This window comes from Ixodes scapularis, unplaced genomic scaffold, assembly GCF_016920785.2.
Source record: "Ixodes scapularis isolate PalLabHiFi unplaced genomic scaffold, ASM1692078v2 PGA_scaffold10__122_contigs__length_95168666, whole genome shotgun sequence".
Classification (NCBI taxonomy): Eukaryota; Metazoa; Arthropoda; class Arachnida; order Ixodida; family Ixodidae; genus Ixodes; species Ixodes scapularis.
This window is the reverse complement of record NW_024609836.1, coordinates 19,217,554-19,225,062: the sequence shown is the minus strand read 5'-3', so window position 1 is coordinate 19,225,062 and position 7,509 is coordinate 19,217,554. Positions and strand designations below refer to the sequence as shown.

At 45.5% G+C, this 7,509-nt stretch overlaps 1 long non-coding RNA gene across 1 annotated transcript; it reads left to right on the top strand.

Annotated features, from left to right (window-relative positions):
• Positions 1-1,991: 1,991 nt before the first annotated feature.
• Positions 1,992-6,020, top strand: LOC115318731. The gene is made up of 3 exons (XR_006077356.1): positions 1,992-2,157; positions 3,048-3,287; positions 5,311-6,020. It is a non-coding gene; the product is annotated as an uncharacterized LOC115318731 (long non-coding RNA).
• The last annotated feature ends 1,489 nt before the right edge of the window (positions 6,021-7,509 follow it).

The window sequence follows — 7,509 nt, the reverse complement described above, 5'->3', positions numbered from 1 at the left end:
CTCTCTCGTAAACGGGCCCCCATGTCGTCCCGTCAGCCGCCTTGCGTTGTCAAAAAGGCGAGCGGAGTATACCCCTGACTTCAGGGCCGGTTTTCTCGAAGCGATGGTAAACCCATTTTAGTAAACCACGGTACCTAGGAAGGAAAAAGTACCTAGGTACTATAATAAACGGCTGGATATAAAACCACAATAATTATTTTTGATTGGGCAGTAAGATGCGTCATCTATCGGTGAAACAAGCCAGTCATTTTGTTTATTCTCTTTTTCCGCTGGTTGTTATCGCTCTAGTATGGTATTTTAAGTCAAAATATAGTAATGTTGTACTTGAAGAACAATTTATTTGCTTCAGATGCTACGAAGAAATTTTAGCTACCATGCTAGGGTTTGTCGGCGAATATTTGAAGACGTAAGAAACATTTCCTTCAATATGTTTCGCCATAAACAACGCATAACTTTCCCGAATCCCTTCCAGTCTGGCAACGCCGCTGCTGTAGACTCGTTTTTGTTCCCTGCGACGCACGTTTCTACTATTCCTGCTGATCTCAACTGTTTGCCCCCTCTTCCGTTTGCCCAACCGATCCACCGATTAGCCCACCGACCGACTGCGGACTTACTAACAACTGATTTGCGGACCTATTTGTACTTTGATAACGAAAACGATGTCGAACAGGACGAGGCGTCGACGTCGACGAGACCGCGCGTACGCGCAGTACGCTGTCGTCATGCTGGGACGACAACGTGTGTTCCGGGACCGCCTCGATCCGCTGGAAGAATTCGACGAGGATGCGCTGCAGCAACGATTCCGGTTTGCTCGCGCGGGAATTATGTTTCTCGCGGAGACGCTGCGCCCGGACTTGGAGCGGTCGACGCGTCGCAGCTGCGCCCTGTCCGCAGAGCAGCAGGTGATCGTCGCTCTGCAATTCTACGCCACAGGCAACTTCCTCATCACTGCAGGCGACTACGTCCACGTGCAAGTCTCTAGTGCTTCACGGTCCGTGAGGCAGGTCACCGTAGCTCTGGCACGTCGAGCAAGGGACTTCAAACGATAAGACTTCATACGGTAAAGAGTTCCTAAGCGTTCCGAGTCAAAAAAAAAAAAAGTCAGATTGTGTTGAGTTTGTTTATGAGTAAAGCTATACGCACTCCGTCGTGCACCTCGGCCGGAAAGGGCTATACGCAATACGCAGAATTGCCCTCCAGAGAAGAGGGAAAGAAGGAGCTACCCTCTTATCAGGGTCCTCCTTTGTGCCTCCCGGGTTTGCACAGGCGTTGCTATTCTCCTGCCAGATGATTAGAGAAGATTAACCTGTCGCTCAACATTCTTACAAAGGCAGTTTCCCTCTCCTCCTTTTACTTGGTGTTCAAAAGTATGCGATGTGACGTCAGTGCAGGGAGCCTATAACACGAATGGTTACTACGTGTTTTATAAGCGGTGGCATAGCATAGGGTTAAAAAAAAAAGAAAAATGGCATAGCATAGGGGCATACACCGTGCATAGGGGGGTAAGGTGTCTGCTTCATACATAAGTGGACACGGGTTCGATCCGCGTTGTGGGCCCACTTTTTTTTTCTCAAACATTTTGTTTTGTCGAGGCATTTGGCGATAATTACGACATTTCTTTTTTACGATGAACACTGAAGCAGAAAAGAAAAAGAATGTTGTCGGCTAAACTTTGCATAAATGTGCATGCTAGGGTATTGTGCTGTAAATTAACTTGTGAATGTATTGGCAATGCAGGTGGCCTGACGTCGCAGAGAGTGCTGCCTTGCAGGAGCAGTTCTTTGACGTAGCCGGGTTCCCTTGTGTCGTGGGTGCTGTTGATGGCACCCACATTCGAATCCAGGGACCGCGCGTGCACGAGGAGGTGTACGTGAACCGCCACCTGTACCATTCCATCAACGTACAGGTGGTAGTTGACGCGTCCTGCCGCATACGCAATGTGGTTGCGAGATGGCCAGGAAGCACGCACGACTCCCTGATTTTCACCGAGAGCACACTATCAGTCAAGCTGGCCGATGGCATCTACGATGGCCTATTGCTCGGCGACAGCGGCTACACCTGCCAGCCGTGGCTGATGACGCCATTCCTGTCGCCATCATCAGCAGCAGAAGTGAGGTACAACACGGCACACACCACGACAAGGAGTATTGTTGAAAGGTAAGACAAAGTCACGCATCGTGGTGGGTTACTGGGCTGCTATATTGAAAAGAATGCCACTAGACAACGTAACATTTTGTTGTCATAGCACAGAAGACACTGTTAATTGTAACGCCCCTACATGCAGTTTTGTGTTCTCTAGACCCAGCAGAAAACAGTGGTTGCACGGAACCTAAAGAGAGAAGAAAGAAAATACTATCCCAAGAATATATATTTATTTATTGTACTTTCCAGTGCCCCTATACAGCCCGAGGGCCTGCATAAAGGTGCAACGTAGACACATATATGCAGTGTTTCATAAAAAGCAGACACGCAAAACGCATGCATCGTATCAAAAAACAAAAACGTGAAATATTCTCCAACATATTTTTTGGAGAACATATCACATTGTTCGTTCGTTAGGGGCAGGATTTGTTACATACGTGTGAAAGGCAATATTTTGGTTCAACCTGGATACAGAAGAGCAAAAAGATACAAATGCAAAGCCGTGTTTTTTTTTTCCGGCCCCACCTTTACAGAAATTACACGCCTACTTGTCATACATTCTAAAATACTCCACACTGCTGGGACTCGCCGTAAAAATGTGACAAATTGCACCGGGCTTGGGTTGCTATAGGGAAGTCGTTGACAGACGTCTTCGGACTGCTAATGTTAACGACTGTTTGTATGAAACTGTGTTTCGCTTCCACTCAGCTATGAGGAACATTTGTCGAGGGAAGTTTAATATGGTCTACATGTAAACATACTGTTATATATCTTGGCAATGATAAGAAATGATTGCCGGGTTTTCGGTAGGCTACAGCATTCAGAAAGTATGAAATAGTCTCAGCCCTAATATATTAGTGTAATTTAAATAAATAGTACTCATTCTGTCCATATGATGCACGCAGGACAATAGGCCAGCTGAAGCGCAGGTTCCACTGCCTGCACGCCGAGCTGCGCATGGAGCCAAGCAGATGCTGCGACATCATCGTGGCATGCTGCGTGCTCCACAATCTCGCCAAGAGATACCCCTGCGCGATGCCAGGGACTGCCATCCCGCCTGAGGTTCCTGTGGAGCCCATGGCAGCCGGCCGTGGAGAAAGCAACGAGGCCCGGCGTGCCCTTGTCGACCAGTTCTTCTGTTGAGCGTAAGTATGTGGGTATGTGGTCTTTTCAATTCAAACTGATTTTCTTGAATGCGAGAAACATACAGAGATATTGTCCTCTCTGTGTGTTTACCAGGCTCCGTAAATGGATAACCTTAATAACAAGTTGAATGTGGCACGCGATTTCATATAATAAATTTTCTTGAATGCTTCGTGGCATCTTTTGGCTGTGGTTTTACCAGCAGCTGATATAAGGGGCTGAACCAACCCCAGCATATTCCTTGGAGAACATAGATATTTTAATCTTTATTAAGCACCCTTCATGTATGGTTTCAATACGAGGGTAAACAGGCTTTGCGGAATTCACTCGTTGCAAAAGAATGGAAGCATTGGCAGATATTAGAGCAAGCAGATGTTGTGCTGCGACTGCTATCCACCTTTATTTGCAAAAGCGTCGCTTGGAGACGATGCAGCGCCCGTCGTATGCCGCTCAGGCGTCCACCCTCATATTGAAGACGTCTGTACCCTTTCCTGATTCCGAACATTGTAGCAGAAAGAGTGCCTCAAACATTGCAAACCATATTGTCTCGCAAACCCTCTTCATTGCAGCATGTTTTTTGTTGGTCGCAACAATGACATGCACTTAAGATGTAATGTGGCGGTGTCCAAACAAGGTAACTCTTCTGAACAGCATTGCAGGCACGGATCAGAATCATTCTCGCCTCATCCAGTTTCGGTATGTAGTAACAAACGCCCAAAGATTGATTGACATGTCTTGCAGCGTACTTCGTTGTAAAAGGTTAGAGTTGGTCAAGCAGCATAATTGCAACTGCGTTTAACAGTGAAATAGCTGCATGACCCATGGAACCACATACGCAAAAGTCCTGCAATATATTGCTGTTGTGTGCCTCGGTCAACAGTGCGTGCGGCTTTTGTGCGAAAAGCTTCGGCCCACTTCTGCGTGTTGGTCATCGTGCTTGTCTTCGTACTACAGGCTACGCGAACATCAATGCCCTCAGTGCGAGTAATTATAGGGGTGAGCGAAATAATAGCCTTAAAAATAATACCATTTTATTTTATTGCGCCTCTGTCCTATAAGTTGGTATTATTACCATATTTAAAAGTATTCTACAGGTGAGAGGAGTCAACCTGTATGCGTCACAGTAGTGGTCCGATTATAACAGCCACTAATGGGTCATGCCACTAATGGGTCATTTACATAAGAGGAATAATTCTGTCATTGGTTATTTCACTTAGTAAAAGAGTAAAGGGTGTATAAAATCGCTGTCGAACAACGTTGAAGTATGGTAATGCCTGTTTTTTTTCGGGAAGTGAACAAAAAGAGTACAGAGTTCCTGAACGGTGTAAATTCCGCGACAAACTCTCCTCGAAGAAATCAGGCACACCGAGTGGTCACACCAGTAACCATGCATTTAAACGCATAATCACTGTTTGCGCCGTGCAGGCACTTCCTAGGTTATTTGCTTACTTGCTGTTTTGTTTTGAGCAGGGTCGAATTGTTAAGCTCCTTTCCTTAGTGCCCAACAAAGATGTTTTTGACGTGTCGACAGGCTTGCGCACATGTATGGAAACTCCGCTGGTTAGATTGTCGCTGGTGTCGGATACCAAATGTGGTACTCTGGAATACTGGGGAGGCGATAAAAATATTTCATTATTCGTTAAAATTACTTGCACCATCTTACTGGCTGTCGCATAGGGTCGAGTGTTTTTCTCCAGGGACGACTACCCCATAACATACTGAGGTTTTCACAAATCCTTGCATTTCAAAATGTACTTTTATTATTTCACATCCGCCCTTGCTTCGTCAATCTAAAAAAAAAAGAATTCTTAGAACTTAATGATTCCCCTCCCCCCCCCCCCCCCCCCCCTTGGTCTGCTCTGATTACTCCTTTCCCAATTGTTTTTTCAAAAGCTCAATTTGTAGTTCAGCCTGCAAGGTTTGTAGCCTTAGCATTTCAGTGTAATACTGTTTAGCAGCATCTGCTGCAGCGATTTGTGCATTGGAGGCATCTATGGCTCTTTTTGTTGCCTCCCTATCCAACAGGAGGTTCTCCGCCTCCATCTGCTGCTGGTCCTCAGCTTGCTGCTGATACCTCTGCGCAGCTTCCCGGCACCAACGTCTCGTCTGCAAGACACGGGGAGCTGCTGCCCACTCTTCTGCTGCTGCCACCCTTTGGCCGCTTCCTGACGCCCGAGGCTGCGGCGCTGCCGTTTGCCTCAAGCTATCGCTGTGACAAATGGATATGCAGGAAGTGATTTGCTGTAGTTATTAGGAGTGTGCAGGCAACATACGTATAACATACAGTGTTTGTAACCCCGACATGTTGCTGGAATTTTGCCACAGTGTACTTAACTGTAAAACAGAAACTCTCTGATGCTTCAAGCATCTCCGAGTGGACCACACACGTGGTGCTCATGCAGAAATCCATGCTCACCGTAATATCCCGAGAAATTGCCCACCCAAAAATGAGAGCACATTAGGTAAAAATAAGGGGTAGGCTAACATTCGGTGTTCACAAGGTAGCTCAACTTGAGCCATTGAAAAATAGAAAGTCCTGCTACAAATCAGGATGGGCTATCTGTTGGGGATGGGTCGTCTCTCGGGATATTACGGTAATATTCCTTGTACCGGTTGCAACTTTCAGTATTTCATTACCTTTAGCTTTCTTATAAATTTCTTAACCTTGCCATTTATTTCACCTAAGGATGTTGTGAAACCAAACATTCAAGTCTCGTTGTTTACGAAATCCACGATGCTACAAAACAGTTTTCGCTTGGCTACGTATAGAGTCAATCTTGCTATGGCTTTCTCCTGCTGTTAAACCGATAACTGATGCCAGCAACGCTACCTCTTTCCTTTTTGCGTTCCGCACTAGTTCGTCACTGCATAAACGATGAGTTTGTTCACTCATTCAACAACTAATCAAATATCATGCGTAACAACATGGTTATACCTTTCTTTTTCAAAGGAAGAATATTGTCTTATTTGTTGCACCTGTTGGTTAAGAGGTTAGAACTAAATATCACCACCTTGCATTCCTTCAACCATCAAAAAGTGTACTACAACTCTTTGCTCGGATATCTGCCTTTGGTACATCGGTAGTTCTGTTGTCTGGGTGTTAGTTATGTTAGTAATGAGCACATTTTGCTACATATCCTTCTGTGTGTGTTTTTTGCAGGTTGTTTGTAGAGCAATTATGCAGCCGTATGAGTAAAATGAAGAGAAATTCACGATTACATGCTTGCCATAAGTGACCCAAAGGCAGTGCGGTATGTGCGCTAGCCTGGGCTCCCTATCCCTAACCTGCATCACGCAGTAGTGATACATCAAAGTGCGCTGATTTCCAATCAGATATTGTGTGTATGGCACTATGACAATTTTTACAATCTCCCTGTTCTCACATCAGTTTCTTAGGGTCCCACCCATAATAACCATGCTGTTCTGCATGCCCGGCACCCAGTGCTGTTGACTTGTCATACAGACTGATGTAAGAGTAATCCACTCACTCTTCCGTGTCACCCTCAATGACATCAAGCCCACACAGGTTCGGCGAGTCGACGCCGATCACGTCGAGAACTGCCTGAATTAGGGGCGTCATTTCATGGGGGTTCGGGCCGGCACCTACCAAATGAATGCACATTATTTTCATTCCGTAGTCACCCGGGCCCCAGAGGCATTGCAGAGTGGAGGGGGATCAATAACCAACTACCAAGCTAGAATAGAAACAGCAGAAATCCAACTGCATTATGAAGCATCAAATAAAAGCATAGTAATTTATACTGTGTGGCAGAAATGTAACTTCTTAACATTGCAGTGGAGCGATCTCGCAACAGTGACCTTCCAACATGCACATCGCTGCGTGCAATGGTGCTGCAGTCAACTTTGTACATAGTGCTTTCTGTGTGCCTTGAGGATGCAGTAGTGTAGGGTATTCAGCGACGTGTTCGATGAACAACAATGCCCTAAGTTTTAGGACTGTTTTCTTAAAAACAACAGAAAAGGCACAGTTTAGGTGGTGTGCTTTCAACATTTTGATCTCCTCTGTCTCAGGTCTACCACACTTTTTGCTGTTTCATGTGTGTCTCGGTTACTAAAACACGGTTAAAGGAAATTTCAATAAAGTGTTTTGAGATGTTGCCTCTTTTGATTTTATTACTGTTTTCGAACAGGGACAGGAATGTAGTGGAAAGTTACACGTCAACACTCACTTTTATATCTGTCATCAGTCATGCCATAAAAAAA